The sequence below is a fragment of the Gossypium hirsutum genome, chromosome D06 (assembly GCF_007990345.1).
Source record: "Gossypium hirsutum isolate 1008001.06 chromosome D06, Gossypium_hirsutum_v2.1, whole genome shotgun sequence".
In the NCBI taxonomy this organism is placed as follows: Eukaryota; Viridiplantae; Streptophyta; class Magnoliopsida; order Malvales; family Malvaceae; genus Gossypium; species Gossypium hirsutum.
In genome coordinates this window covers 63,522,605-63,539,901 of record NC_053442.1, presented here as the reverse complement: position 1 = coordinate 63,539,901, position 17,297 = coordinate 63,522,605, and the positions used below count along the sequence as shown (strand labels likewise).

Genomic DNA, 17,297 nt, shown 5'->3' with positions numbered 1-17,297 from the left:
TAAAAGCTAATCCATTGCAATCAATCTAGGAAAAGATAAATTAGTAACATCTTCATGCAACACATTCAAAGCAAAATCAGGAGGTTGAGACCAAGAGGAAAATCCAATAATCATTCCTCCTCGACACAACAGGTCTCGAATGGCATGAATGACATACAAATCTAGCTGTTATATCATCATAGTACCCTTAACATGATGCAGCGCTTCCAAACAATCTGTTTCTAACAACACATCACGACAAACATGGATTATTCCGAAACATTATCAGGATTATCTAGTTGACAAGTCATTGAATCAATCCATTTAGACAACGACCCTGAAGATTTGGCACGACCTTGTTTTTTCCGCACTTCAAACCCGCGCTTGGTTATCTCATGCTTAGACGTATCAACCCTCCTCATTGCATGCAAAAGATCTTTTGAAGAAGAAGCAATAGAGTAGCCCACGTGATGGGCCTGACCCACTAAGGTGTTGTCGTCCTCAATGATCACAGTTGTGTGATTCGATTCTAGTAAGGTAGTAGCACTAATAATGATCAGATTGAAACTAGGTGAGACTTGAGGCTCATTTCCCTTACTTTCTCCTACCCTCACTTACTTGGACCGGTCTTTCTCAAGGATAGATTTTGACTCTTTTTCATTAGTCTTTGTGATTGTAACACCCCAAACCCGGTCTAAACGTTATGACCGAATCTGGCGATGTCACATTGTAACACCCCTTATTCGTATTCGACGCCGGAATAGGGTACGAGGCATTACTAGAAGGCAAACATATGCATACGTATTAAACTGAGTTGAAAATTTTCATCCGAATTAAAACTTTTAAATTATTAACGTGCTTTTATAGTTCTTTACAACATATCCTCAAAATATTATATTCATAACAAATAGGGCCTACGAGACCCGATATTTACTCATGTAATTCAAAGCTTTATTTCCATTTCATTCAATTCACAATTTCTCATGTTCACAATTCAAATCAATTTTTCAATCCAATATGTATATATATATATTTCAATCATCTAAGAATATAATTCAAGTTACACGAACTTACCAAGCTAAATTGCAGAAATAACAAAATTTAGGGACATTTTGGTAATTTTTTATTTTCCTCGAATTTACACCCAATCTTGATATAAATTAATATTTCATTCAATTTATGAATTTAAATAATAAAAAAATTCATTTCATGCAATTTGGTCACTTTTTGACATTTTTACAAATTTATCCTTAAAATATTACTCTTATTCAATTTAATCCCTCAACCTAAAACATGCAAATTAGCCATTTTTAATGAAAACTCATGCTAGTTGAATAATCATATATTTTCCTCCTCCTCCTCTCCATTCCACATCCTTAATGTATATAACATGCTTATATGTAACATTAGCTATAATTTCACTATTTATTTATTTGTTCATTCAAAGTTGTCCACTTAAGTCATTGTCACAAAATTATTTATATCTTGAGCTATGTAACTCCGAATTGAGATCCGTTAATTTTCTCTGAAACTAGACTCACATATCTTCTTACTATAAAATTTTCAGAATTTTTGGTTTAGCCAATAAGTACAGTTTATTCTTTAAAGTCATCCCTGTTCTGCTGTCTGACAGTTCCGACCCTTCTTCACTAAAAAATAATTATCTCCTCGTACAAGATTCGGATGATGTTCCCGTTTGTTTCTATTGAAAATAGACTCATTCGGAATTTTAAATTTAAGCCCATAATTATTTTTCTCCAATTTTTTTATAATTTTCCAAAGTCAGAACAGGGGAACCCGAATTCATTCTGACCTTGTCTCACAAAATTTATTATATCTCATAATTTACAATTCAATTGCTTACATCGTTTCTTATATGAGAAACTAGACTCAATAAGCTTTAATTTCATGTTTTATTCATCCTCTAATTCGATTTCCACAATTTATGGAGAATTTTCAAAGTTAACTTACTACTGCTATCCAAAACTATTTTAGTGCAAAATATTGATTACTAAGTTTATAACACTCTTATTCCCTTTCTCTATAATATTTCCCATCAGTTTTTCTTATTTTCCTTCACTAATATATCAAAAACATAAGACCTTATATAAGAAAACTCTACTATAACATCATTTCCATGCTTTTTCAATAATATCACACTTAAAAATATATTGAAATCTTGATGTTCTTACCTTGTCCTATTGATTTCAATCTTTAACTTGATTTTCTCTCTCCTCCAACTTCTATTTCTTGAATCTAATTTGATATTCTAGCTCCCCATAGTCTCCTTGTTATCTTTCTCTCTTGATGGATATGAAAATTCTTTTGATTTCTAAGTGAAAATGGTGAATTTTTGGTGAAAGGACCAACTTGTAAAGAAAAGAAAGTTTCTTTCTTTCTTTTCTCTTCATACGTTGGATGCATGGGAAGAAGATGAAGATTCTTCATCTTTCCTTCCATATATATACTAAATAGAATAATAATAAAATAATAAAATATCATTTAAAAAATCAAATTAAAATATTAATAAACTAATATTTAATTAATTAATTAATCTAAAATATCACCAACATCATCATTGCCTTCTAGATTTCTCTCTCTTCTAATTGACCATTTTTCCCTTTATAATCTTTAAAAATTTCATCCTTGAGTCATCACTTAATATGGTAAAATTGTAATTTAGTCCCTCAAAATTCTTCACCTTTTCAATTTGGTCCTAATTCATCCATTTTCCTTAGTTTCTAGATTATTCCACCCTTAAAATATTTACACTATTGGTCTATCAACTTTTTCGTATTTACACTTTAACCCCTCAAATTTTGAGTATTTACTCTTGGGCAACAAAACTTTTCTCACTTTTGCGATTTAATCCTTTCTTGAATTAATATGTCATAATATAATTCCCAATGTTGCCATAACTCAAAATTTCCCTTTTTGTCACTTTATTTCCTTATTTTACTATCAAGGATATCTACTTTCTTACTGTAGTAATTTTCGGGGTATTACATTAGTAATTTTCGGGATATTACAGTGATTGGCCCACAATTAATTTGACTTTAACTTGAAACTTGATCAATTAACTCAAATTTAAACCCTATTCAATCTGATTTGATTATTAAAAAAAGTCCAACAATAGTTTAAATCGAACCAAATATCAAATTCGCTTTCATCTAAAAGAACTTCAAAATTATTTAAACTCATAATAACTAAAATTGGAAAACCCAAATGATTTTTATTGGCTTAAGGTGGGTTTGGATGGGCGGTGTGTTTATCTACTATTAGTATAAAAACAGCTATGGCGATAAGATTAGATTCTGTAGCGATACTATAGCATGAGATAAAAAGTAAACTAAATGCACCGCACCTCATCCAATCACCCATCCAAACCCACCCTTAGTCCTAAAATGGTAGAGGAAATTTGCATTGTAGTAGCAAACTAGGTGTAAAATAATTTTTTAATAATATGAATGTGGTATCCACCATATTTATTCTGATTTAAATCTATCACACGTAGATTTTGTTTAGAGTTATTTTGATCTGAACATGTTAATTTAATTTATATTTTATAATGTTTAATTCTACTTATAGTAATTCGAACTTAATATCTTTATTGTTGTTCGTCGGTATAATTGTAAGTATATCCATCTCAATAGACTTCTAGTTAGGTTTTAAAGGAGCTATTGGTTATTTTTCTTCTTTTTTTTATACTTATATTTAAGCTTTTGACTAAGTTAGTGTCACGAAACAATCGTGTATTAATTCAATGAGAAAATTACTAAATTACTAAATGCCAATTTAGGGACTCCCTAAATGCCAACTTGGATGTCATTTATGTGGCAATCCAAATGTAATCCGGAGGGACATATGTGTCACTTTGTCGTTAAGCTCCATTATCTTCCTAAATGCCAACTTGGTTGAGAATAAGTTTTTAATTAAATAAATTTAATTAATTAAAATTTTTAATTAATTGCATTTTGAACTGGAAAAGAAAAATCGTTCGTCTCCTTTTTCTTTTAGTTTTCTTTTCAATTTTGACCCAAAAAACTATTCTCATCCCAGTTGGACATCCAAGTTGGCATTTAAAACCCATTTGGACTGCCACGTAGGATTGTCGTTAGGGAGATAACAGAGCTTAACGGCAAAGTGACTACTTCGTAACAAAACGATAACATAAGTGATTAAAACGTAATATTTCAAACATAAGTGACTAAAATATATTCGAGGCAAATAAAACTAACTATTTTTATAATTTACCATTTTAATAAATATATTTGTTAAATTTTTTCACTCACATGAGTGTCCCATAAATCTAATAATTACATAATCTCCTTCCTTCCTTTTCGTTTTCATAATCATATATTTCCTTAGCCTTAAAATTTTTTAATTAAACCCTAATTTTTTATTAAAAATATCATTAAACTCTTAAATTTTTGAAAATTTTAAAATTTAGTCCCAAAATATAATGTACCTTTGTGTAACCCTTTGTGGAAGACTTTAAATGCGGGCCTTGGCCGGCTGATATTTTTGAGAAGAAGCTTTCAATCCTTAATTAATGACCCAAAAAAGGTCAGATGAAAAGTGACAACCCACGATAATGAGATGCACATGAACTAATACAAACTTGGTGTTTACGGCTAGGCTCCACTTTGACTATTCTCTTATGGTTTAGGTAAATATTTGTTGTGCCAAGTTGGCTTCACTTGTTTTCTCTTCTCCAAATTGCATGCTTGTTATTAAATTAATATAGATAACCATGAGCAGATTGGGGGTTTAGTTTAGCAATGCTAAAATTTTTAGTTTTTAGTTTCTCAAAAAAAAAATGTTTTTGGACTACTTTTTAGCTTGAGAGAAGTACTTTTTCTCTCAAAAAGTAGCTTGCTTAAAAATACTTTTGTCTCAAACGTGCTTTTTGCCTCCCAAAGTGTTTATTAAAAGCAATACTAAACACACCCTAAGTGTTGGTTTGATTGGTACAGTTATTTTTACGATAAATTGAAGATAGCGTGGGTTCTAATATACTTAAGTTTGTACCAATTTTCAATTTGATCAGTTTAAAATTTACGAGCTTTATAAGTGGTTTAGAAAATGTATAAAAAAAATTTAAATTATGGCACATCTATTATGTGGGTGAAAATTTTGTGCAACAAATGTATAAAAAAAACTGATATAAAAGCTAAAAATAACTTTAGTTGAAATGATAAAATTGAAATGGTGGAAATTATAATGTCTTGCGTTCAAATTTTATGATCTTTATTATTTCTACGTATTTTTCTAAATTTATCAAAATATAAAAAAAAAGTTTTTAATGATTTCACAACCAACTGATTGATAGGTAACACTTATTTTTTTTTATATGCTATATATACATATATGAATAACCACATATTATTAATCTTTAATAACAATAAATAGTTGTTACTAACATAAGGAGCAATGATTAAATTCCTTTGTTGACGCCTTAGTGATCTAGCTTCAAAACCTATTAATGTAATTTCCTTTCTCTCGATTTGTAATTTGACATTGTCACCATAATATATATAATGATAAATTTAATTAGCCCTCAATGTTTATACTTTTTGTTAATTTGACTCTTATTCTTATTTTGAGCTAAATTTGACCATTGATCTTTCAAAAAGAGACGAATCATTTTTTTAATAGAAATGCCTACTAAAATATTAATTTTTTAATGATGTTTGTGGCAAACCGTGTGATAGTCTACATGTACTTCTTATTGACATAACATTATTTGTCTTATATGTAATGTCAACAAATAATTTAAAAATTATAATTCAAAAAAATAAAAATAAATAGGTTCATAAAAATTTCAAAGAAATTGGCATGAAGTACACATGGATTTCCATATAGGCTATCGTGTTTAAAAATTTAATGTTTTAGTTGTATTTTCATTAAAAAAGCAACCATTCGACTTTTTTTTGTGTGTGTGCAAAGTTGATGATTAAATTAAACTCTTTTGTCAAATTTAACTAAAAAATAAAAATAAAAATGAAATTGATAAAATATATAAACGTTAAGTGCTCAATTTATCACTATGCCAAATAATAATAATTAAAAGTTTAGCGCCTCAACATTGCAAATCTTTTTGGTAGATAAAAAAAAAACTAGAACCAATTGCAAAATTACTCCAATGCCACGATCACTGCCAAAATCTCCTCGAATGTTATTGGACCATAAGAGAAAGCTCTCTTCATTCATACACTCTAGCAGTCTGTTATAATACCACTCGCCGCTGTCTCCTACACATCTTTTGAATTCTCAAGACTAGATCCCTGTTCAAATGCCCACAAAACTTATCTAAAATGGCTTTCATAACTTGAGCTTTGTTGAAACCATTTTTATTTGAAAAAAAAAATAGAAATCGACTTTGAAAATGGAGTCGCCACCAATATTTTTTAGAGGTGTGATCAGGTCACCTTGAAGTTTTAATAAATACATATTGATTTATTAAAATAACGATTTTGGTCTTCGAATTTTGAAAACACAAGTTCGGAAGTTGATTACGCACGAGGAAGGGTTAGCACCCTCGCAACGCCCAAAAATTGGTACCGAATTGATTGTTTAATGTCTTAGTGCTGAAAATTTGAAAAGATTTTAAAATACGATCCCTTGAAAAGAAAACCTGAATAATTGAATTGGATGATAAGACATACCCATTTCAAGGAAATAAATTGTCACACTCAGTGAGTTAGGGTGCAACAGTTCAATCTTCGAAATTAGGTTTGTCTTTTTAAATTTTAAAAATTCATGCACTTTGAGAATGATATTTGGTTATTTGGGTCAATCGAGAAATCAGAATCCAGTAAGTTAGGGTTCAATTTCTTGACATTCCTAAACACTGAATATTGCCTTTATTTTAAAATTCTTAACTTGAGATAACAAAATGTCATATCCAGTAAGTTAGGATCCAACATTTTGAAATCCTGAAAAGCTTTATTTAGAAATCATATGGCTTTATTACAAAAGAGATACTCGGCTATCTAAATTCATTGGAAAAATTAAACCCCAGTAAGTTAGGGCACAATTCTCTCGAGAACCGTGAAAACCAAGTATTTCGTCAATTTTCGAAATAAGATGATTTTAAATTTTTTAATGAATCATGTTTTTTTTAAATGTAGTAATTAAAAGGCAATGTACCACACTAAGTTCGAATATAAAACGCACACCAATGAATATTAAACAATAAATAAACATAATCAAATATAACAATAACAATTTTAATCATACATTAAGCAAACGTCAACATCAACATTTAAAATCTATTAATCTAAAAAATGTAATTCATAAAAACAACAATGAGAGAAATGAAAATTAGGACTAAAAATGTTTGTAGACAAAATGATAATAAAAAAGAGAGTAATTAATGTGAATATTTGAAACAATTTGATAATGAGACTAAAAAAATGAATAAAATGTTTAAATGAATTTTAAAGATAAATTATAAGAAGAAGATAAAAAATGGATGAATCTTGAAATTAATATACATATATTTTAACCTAGGTAAGTAAAAACTAATGTAAGTAATAATATATATAATAATAATTAGTGTAAAAATCGAAATAAGTAAAATGAAACAGAAAATTTAAAAGAAATAAAGTATTTATGTATGGAAAATAGGTAAAAATTTGTAATTTGAAATTAATAATATATTTTTATATATACATATGTATACTAAAAAAAATTCGAGCTAAATTGATAACTGATTCAACACTGTGGGACTAAAACAACAATTAAACACAAAGGCTCAAAGATTCAAAACCAATTAATGAGAACGGTGCCGTTTGATCTTGGACCAAAATGTGACCAGAATAAAATATATGGTATATATTTAAAAAATTAAAGGAAATCGGATTGCAGCAATACAAAACAAAAGGGGACTAGTTGCGCAAATCCAATTAACCAAAAAAAAAAGCGGATCATGCCTTCGGGTCGGGTCACCATGCGAATCTGAGCCTTCAAACGACGTCGTTTCGAGGCCATTGTATTGGCATCAAACGACGATGTTTTAATCACCGTGCTTAAAGGCTAAAATAACCCTAAAAACCATAACCCTTTCACTAAAAAAACCTAAGCTAAACACTCTCTGCGCCGCTCTGTGAATCGTTCAAGGACTCTCCGAACCTCGCCCAAACTCCGATGACGACGGAGGGAGCAAAGATTCGGCCACAAGGTAAACTCTTAACTTTCTAATTTCCTTCCTTTTATTCTTTTACTTGAATCATGAACCAAACAAGCGTAAAAAAGAAAACCGAAAAAAGAAAAAAATGAAAGATGCAAAGGAAAAAGAAAATCAAATCACCTTTAGAATTCTATTCTTTTCTCTGAATATTTTTCTTGATTTTCAATCTCAATCCCAAGTAAATCGTTTACAGTATTCGAATTGGCTTTTTATAGCCAGAATTGCAAAAATAAAAATAAATAAATAAAATCTAATCTATTATCCCCTCGCCTCTTTTCTGCTGTTTTTCCTTTCGCTACTGTTTGCGTGTGCATTTTGCAGGTACTTAGCCAGCCTGGAGCAACAGACGGAGGCGCACACGTGTGGAGGTGCAGCACGCGCGAGGAGAGCTGTGATTTTCCTTCTGCAGCGACTGAAGGGTTCTAGAAACCCTAAGGTTTCTGGAACACTCTTCCGAAGTGGGCTAATTGGGCTGAGTTGGGTTTTGGGCTTTGAATCGGGTTTAGGTATTGTATTGGGTTTGGGTATTTAATTTAGGCTTAATGTAATCTGGGTTTTGGGTTAATAACTTGTATTGGACTGTATTATTTGGACAGTTTTTATTGGATTTTTAATTTTATTTTTCATTTATTATTATTTCGTATTTATTGGGCCGGGCAAAATGGGTTATTACAAGCGTGATTTGTTTTGACAATAATATTAACCCAATTAACATCCAACGTCAGAAAAAGTCTATCGTAAATTGCTCAAAACTCAACCTACTCTAAATTACATCTCACAATGTTTCTCCCAATTCCCCCACGCCATGTTCGAATGTGAATTTTGTGGTTTTGAGAAATGATTATATGCTAATTATTCTATTAAGTCAACTCCCAAAACGAGATTATCATGCGATAATATATATATATATTGAAATTAATTAATGCCAACGAAAAGAATAGGTTTGAATGTTGAAAACAGAAATAGGAAGGGGCATGTGGGTAGTAGGAGGTGAGTTGGACTTACAATTATTAACGAGTTGCCCCAAATCTTAGCTCAAATTAGATCTTATTGACTCAGTCAAACATTATGCATAGCTCCAATCACTTTGTATTTAGGCAACCATTTATTCAAATAATAATCTAAAGTAATAGAAATTAATAATTTATTTCACTTCTTTTAAATGTATTTTGTTTTTTGCAATGTTAAATGATTTTAAGCATTTATAATTTTTTATCTTTTTTAATTTAATTATAAATATAGTTACATTTTATTTTTAATTTAATTTTTTTTAAAAAGTGCCACAAGTCATGATATAATTGGTTGAGAGTTTTTTTTAACCAAATAAAACATTAGATACTTAAATGAGAAAAATGATATATCGACAAATGCTATGAAATAGAAAATACTCCTTTTGAAAAATAGAGGTACTAAAAATGAAAATATTATAATAAAGGGATTAAATCAATAAAAATGCATTATATAAGGATCTTTTATGGAATTTGACCATTTATTTTATGTTTAAAGATACATACAGACAAGCATGGTTATTCGAATAAGAGCGGATAAACTAGTTGAAAGGAGAACCGAAGGTCCTACCGATACTCAAAAACCTAAAAAAGATTTAATCGATACAAAATTGATTGAATTGATAAAAAATTGATTGAGTTGATTAAAAATTTTCTTTAAATCGAGTTTAAGCTAAATTAAATATTTAATTTTATTGTTATGATTTATAAAATGTATTATTATTATAGCAACAACTATAATTTTTTGGATTACTTGCCAATCAAATAATACAAATTCTATTCTATTGGTTTTAGATTTTTACGAAAAACTTTGAATTTAAAGTTGAGAATTAAAAAGTAAAAAAGACTTCACTTAAATGATTGTGTGATTTCTTTTAGAAATTATGGACATTATTCTAACCATATATTTTATTTATTTAATTGAATAAATATATTATACAATTAATTTAAATTTTATTATTTAAGCATTAATTGATTGAAATGGAAATCGATAAAAATTATAGATCTTTTATAGGGTTAGAATTGAAAAATGAGTGAAACGGTTCGGACCAATAATTAATTGATAATCGTAAACCTGTTAATTTAAAAGAAATTGGAATAAATATCAAAGTTATATATGAACTTTAATTTAATATGTAATGTCATACATAAACTTTGATTTTATGTAATTTTATACATGCAATTTTAATTTGATTTAATTTTCACATGTCGCTAATTAGATTATTGAATTAACATTGTTTTACGTTGATATATTGTATACACAAATACTTATATTAATCTAGTATGAAAATAAATGTATGTACTTAATTCTTTAAATGCGGATGATTGAATCCGGATCAAAGTTTCATGTATACATATAAATCATAATTTAAGTGTTTTTTTTGTGTTAAGTGTACCAAATCAAAATTCATATATCAAATTGCATATCAAACCAAATTTCATGAATAAATAAAAGAAATTCGAAAAAATTGGAGTTGTAATTTTTTTTTTGCCATATGATTTTAGCTTTTTGAAGCCCAATTCCATTTAAGAATCCACTGATTTTGACCCAAACTATTTCTTTCACTAGCTTTAGATCCAAAATAAAATATAAACAAATAAAGCCCATATTCTTCAAATGCTGCTTTTAAATGATCTCCCTTTCACGTTTTGATTTCACATTATATATATCGAGATGAGATACACTTACTTTAATCAGCAGCGGAGCTAGGTGGTTCCTTTAAAATGGAATTTTTTTTTAAAATTTTTTAATTTATAAAATTTTAAATTAGTAATAATAAAAATATATTTTAATTTTAAAAATAATAAAAATTTCATTTAATTCTTTAAAATTATAAAAATATAGGCTATTAAAATGGTGAAATTACATGTTTACTATCGTAAAAATATACAATTTAATTCCAACCTCCCGAATAAATTTTCTGGTTTCGTTCCTGATTCTAATATAAATTAATAAATTCTAATTACATTATTTTATATTTTATCAATAAATCTAAATTCATTTCGCATTAATACATCATGTAGATTATTTAATTAAAATAACCTAAAAAACAACAACTATCTAATGAAAACCAACTATTACAAAAACATAATTAAAATAATAACCGAAATATATTCGAATATAAATCGAAATAAATCTAAAAGTGACCTTTATTAATGCATACCTTTATTTCAAGGGCGAAATCAGAAATATAGTAATAATAGCATGTAATTAATAAAGGTGTCGATTTTTGGACGTCGTGAGGGTGTTAAAATTTTTTTGTGCATAACCGACTCCCAAGCTCAAATTTTCTCTAGATTTCAATGTAGACAAAAAAATTTCTTTTTAAAAAAGTAAATTATAGGTGAACGATCACACGTAGTTAAAAAGATTAGTGGCGACTCATATGTTCTTAATTAAAACTCAGTGCTTTAAAAAACTAAAGTTTTCATTTTTATAAAAAATCATGAAGCCAATTTTGTTCAATAAATGGTTTCGACAAATATTAGTGTCTGTGTGAATTTTCATGATTTATTTTGTTGAAATAAATTTTCATGATTTTGCTAATAGATTAATTTTAGTGTTAATTGAATTTGTTTAATTTTGTTTTGTAATTTGTTAAATACAATAGGATGATTGTGATTATTTTTTAATTTGTGGTGTGTACCTCGCATTTATTAGACGTTTTGCAGACACTTAGAAAGGCGTTTTGACGAACAATCAAAGAAGACCCAAAATAGGTCCGACGTCATGATGAGGAGCATCGGGACGTCGAGACAACGTGACAACATTGAAATGGAAAAGTAGAGACGACGTCGTGACGTGGCATATGGCAGTCACGTTTTTTACTTCAAGCAGGACTGCTTCTCTCAGTTGGACCCTAATTATTTTAGGGATATTTTAGTATGATTAGAACTTTAATCTAAGTCTATTTAAAGGGGTCATTGTATCATTATTTTGATATACCAATCAACATGGGGTTTTTTTAGGGCGACAAGATGTAGTCGCATATGAGTTTTGGTAAGAATTTCGTGGTAACTATGGATAATATTTTGTTCTCAAGTTAAGATTATGTTTTTGGGGTTTGGGTTTGTACACTTAGTACATTTAGGTTTATTTTCTCTATATTGTACTATCGTTTGTTTACTCATTTACTGAAAAGTCGATACCTCCTTTGCCCGTAATTTTTTCCTCTTTGAGGGTTTTCCACATAAAATATTTGTGTTTTGTTCTTCTCGACTTTTACTATCTCGTTGTTTATTCGGGTCGATCTCCAACAGAATTAAACATGAATTTTCATCAATTCAACCCTAAAATTCGAATTAAACATTCAAAAGTTAACATTGTCACCTTTCGATACAAAAATACATAACTTTTTTATCAAATATATGTACCATATTAATATATAAAAACACAAATACCAAAAGAAAAAATATCAAACTTAAGTATCAAGTGACATATTAATCCAAATCTATATATAAAAAAACACATAATAATAATTAATTAATTAATTAAAAGAATAGGTTTAAATCTTACATAGAAATAATATATAAAGGAGCACATGGAACCTAAAATTTTATTAACGAGTTGCCCCCATTTCAAGCTCAACTCAGATCTTATTGATTCGGGAATGTGATGAAGTCAACATTATACATAATCTAAAGTAATAGAAATTGTATAAGAGATTTGCTTTGATCCCTCCTCACAAATTCTATTTAATTTTAGAGTAGATTACAAAAATAGTCACTTACGTATGGTTTAAATTATATTTTGGTCATTAAATTTTAATTTGTTACGAAATGGTCACTAACGTTATTGATTTATAACATTTGGGTCATTAAACCGTTAACTCTCGTTAATGGTGTAACGGTAAACTAACTTAAAACAAAAATTTTAGATCAAATTGCACATTTTAATAACGGTAAGCTGATTTGTGGGTTTGCTGCAAATTAGAAAGGCTTCATTAATTTTAGGAATATGTTTTAAGCCTTCCCACCTTAGTAAACGTTGTTATTAGTTAACCCTCTTCAATCTCCTAGCTGTCGAATCAAATTAAGAATCTTTTTGGATGGGCGGTGCGTTTATCTGTGGTTAATGTGAAAATAGTGGTGACGGTGAGATTAGATACTATAACAATACTGTAGCGTGAGACAAAAAAAAACTAAATACACCGTACTGAAAATAAACTCCCATCCAAAGGACCCTTAAATCATCAACTTCCGACTCCCCCTTACCACTATTCAATGGTCATTTCGTGCTTTCATAAAAAAATGTCATTTCGAAAGGAAGAAATTTGCATAAAAGATTCATCATTAGCATAAAAATAAACAAAAGAAAAAAAAAAGAGAGAAGAAATTGAGAAGAAAACAGAAGACAAAAAAAAAAACATTTTAGGAGGTGGAAAGCCAAACTTCGGTTTAGATTTTAGGGATTTCTAAGAAGTTTTTTTTTTTGGTTGTTAAATCAAGCAAATGATTGGATTTGAAAATAGAATTTTTTTTCTAAGATTTTTTATTTATATATTATGAATTCTTTCATATATTTTAATTATCTTTTAAAATTTTATAACATTTTTATTTTAAAATTTTTAGGTAACGTAGTAAAAGAATATATAGGGATTAGTTGTGCAATTTGACCTAATTTTTTCATCTAATATGATAATTTAACGTGCCACATCAACAACAATTAACGGCTCAGTGACTAATATGTTACAAATCGTTAACGTTAATGACCATTTTGTAACAAATTAAAGTTTAATGATCAAAACGTAATTTAAACCGTACATAAGTAGCTTTTATTTTTTAAGTTTATCCTTAATTTTATAATGTTTGGTTCATGGTACTAAAAGCACATCAAATGCTCAAATTTGGTAAAAGTATCATGGAAGCCATTGTAATAAGAGTTGGATCGCATTTTATTCTCTTTACTAAAAAAATGGGCAAACTAATCCTTGTATGTTAGATCGAATAGTAAAATGGCCATTCTATTAAAAATTTCATCTATTTTTACCATTAAAAATTAATCTCTTTACATTTTTATGAGATACACATGGCACATAATGTGTCACTATTTGGTTATTCTGTTAGTCAAGTTGGTTTTTAGTATTAGAAATGAATGAATTTTTTTAACAGAAAGAACTAGATTACTTTTTTGTTTAATTTCTACGGATTAATTTATCTATTTTTTAAGTAAAAAGAACAAAATGCAATCTATTTATAACCAATAGGTATTTTTATTATTATGATTTTAGCTTTTGAAGCCCAATTCCATTAACAATCCACTGATTTTGACCCAAATTATTTCTTCCACTGGATTTAGATCCAAAATAAAATATAAACAAATAAAGCCCATATTCTTCTAATGCTGCTTTTGAATTCTTTCTTTCTTTCACGTTTTATTTTTTATAGGGGCCAAAATTTAAAAAAAATTCATTTAATTAAAAGCTTAAAATGCTTAATTTTAATGTTTTACTTATTGGAGGGCCTTATATTACAATTCAACCATTTGGTTAAGGGGACAAAGCCTGCCCCCGGCTAGGCCTCTGGGTATAACCAAATGTGACATCATCTATTTTACAGTTTGAGAGAAGTTTGGTTTGAGTCGATAGTGGTATCCAGGCAAAGTTCTCCTAATAATGACATCTTTATAATTAGAACTTGATCAAAATGATAAAAAAGAAATTCGCTTTCACTTTTTTCAATCGCTTATTTCTAAAAAACATTTTTAAAATATAAATAATACATATCGAAATAATTATAATTAAAATCAAATATTACAAAATACAAACCAACTGATAACAAAAAAAATTATTCGAATTGAAATCGGAAAAAAATAATTTTATTTTCCCGCGTAGACTAAAATTGACTTTTATTTTCTTTCTTCCTTTTTCTCTTCTTCAATGCCATAATTTTTTTCTTTATGGACCCATATTCCACCAACCTATGTTGACCTAAATTTTCCACTTTTAAGACTTCCATATATATATTGCTACTTCAACTTCCATCATTGTCTTTGACAATAGTGTATTCAATGTATTGAAATTTCTTCTCTAATGGAAGTTATAATCAGGAATTTTCAAGGCCTATTACTAGTCCAGTAAATCATACTAATTCAACTATCAAGGAAAATTAAATTATCTATTTAAGTTTATTAATATGTTTTTCTTCTTATGATTTTTTCTTTTTCTCTTTTCTAATTTAATTGATGGTAATTGATTTGTAATATCGAATTCAATAACAGTGTGTTTCGATGAAAAATTTTGAAAATCTGAAAATTTTTAAAATGCTAGCATATTAAATTTCATCAAATTCAAAATGCTAGCAATTATAATTTTTTTTTGTTTGAATAAATAATTATCTTTAAAAAAAATAGGTTATTGGATTTTTTTCGAAATAAATAATATAAAAAATATTCTTTATCATTGTATTTGTAAAATTTTATAAATATTTTTAATAAAATAAAAAATTTAAAAATATAAATTAGAATAAAAAATGTTTTTGAAAGTTTTGGTATTTATCTTATAGTGAGATCATGTGTACTAAATGAAATAAAATTATAATAAAATTTGAAAAACCACCTCTGTAGATGGAATTTGGAAAGGGAAATCGAGCTACCAAAATTCCCTCTTAAAATTACTAACGAATTTTGGAATTCTCCAATTTTTTTACCCAAACAAGTAAATTCACTTCTAGAATTCTTTTAACAATCCCATTATAGGTTCTAATTATATCTGTTTTTTTTGATATAATGCCTAAAACTACCCATAGCCCCTCTCAACCCATAAATAGGAGGATAATGTGCTTCAATGCACTTGAACTAAACCTGCTCATGGGTTGGGCTTGGTACAAAGGTCCGCTCGAAAAGTGAAAGGGTTTGAGTAAAAATATAGGCTTAAAAATGTTTTTGGGTAAAAAAATAAGATCCGTTCAGAAAATAGGTCGAGCCTCGAGTAAGCTTTTTTTCTGTCCGAGTCTGATCTAATCCGAATTTGAAAAAAAAAAGCTATTGTTTTGTTGCCATTTCACTATTATATTGCTATTATTCTGTTGTTGTTATTATTTGGATATTGTATAACTCTTATTTTATTGTTAATTTTGCTACTATTTTAGAGGGATTTACTTGTTAAGTTGCACTTATCTTAGTGTTATTTAAGTATAAAGACTTTTTTAATTTTTTTAATTTTTTGGGAAACATTTATTTTAATTTTTTTAGTGTATTTGATGTATTGTATTTTTTTATTTTATTTTTATATAAAAAATAATATTAAAAATTTAATATGGGTGGATCAAATCGGGCTTAGATTTTAGTTTTTTTTATCTGGGTCAGACTTAGGCAAAATTTTAAGCCTATTTTTTAAGTCGAGCCTATCAAATGGGACTAAAATTTTATTACAGCCCGACTCGAACCAGCCAATAATTGCCTCTAGCGTAAAATAAACAATTACCATAATCGTTCTTTACCCATCGCTTAAAAAAATCTATTTGCCTTGCCCTATATCCATTTAGAAAAAAAAGAAGAAGAAAGAATTTCACTTTATTCAAAGTAGATGGATTCAAAATCCACTTAATGTTAGGTTTTACAATCCCTAATCAATGGTTGGGCACATTAATAGGTCACACCCTTTTTATGAGCTTGACCCTTCTTGGTCTGTAGGTGAGTGGGGTCTGGTCCATAGCTATCATGTTCAAGTATATTGCATTTTTAATAAAAAAAATGTGTGTTTAAATTTTGAGAGTATTTCTTTATAAAAGAAAATTTTGAAAGCAACATTATTGAAAAACAAATACAAACTCTAAATATAATCAATAACCGAAAAAGAAAAATTCCCCATACTAATTCCAACAGACCAGCGTACACGCCTCTTATAAATACACTAAACAAATTAATTGCACCCACTAACGTATACGCCACACCCACTTTGCACATTCCTTCACTATGTCTTTCATTGAATGTCCACTAATTATTCATCATAAATCGAGGTTATTAACTTCCCAATATATTGTTTGTGAAAAAAAAGAAGGAAATTAATGATATGAAAAGGTTAAATCCCAATAATGAATTATTTATGTTAATAGGTTAAAAAGGTTTTTTTTTTATACGAAAGGAAGCGAACTGGTTCATTAATTATGTGCCTAGA

General features: G+C 28.3%; 2 long non-coding RNA genes across 2 annotated transcripts; one reads left to right on the top strand and one right to left on the bottom strand.

Annotated features, from left to right (window-relative positions):
* Positions 1-5,997: 5,997 nt before the first annotated feature.
* On the bottom strand, positions 5,998-8,362 carry LOC121218632 (uncharacterized). Its single transcript, XR_005915148.1, has 2 exons — positions 8,294-8,362; positions 5,998-6,266 (listed from the first exon to the last, which is right to left on the bottom strand). It is a non-coding gene; the product is annotated as an uncharacterized lncRNA (long non-coding RNA).
* On the top strand, positions 7,833-8,799 carry LOC107962403 (uncharacterized). The gene is made up of 2 exons (XR_001701612.2): positions 7,833-8,164; positions 8,495-8,799. It is a non-coding gene; the product is annotated as an uncharacterized lncRNA (long non-coding RNA).
* Positions 8,800-17,297: the final 8,498 nt, after the last annotated feature.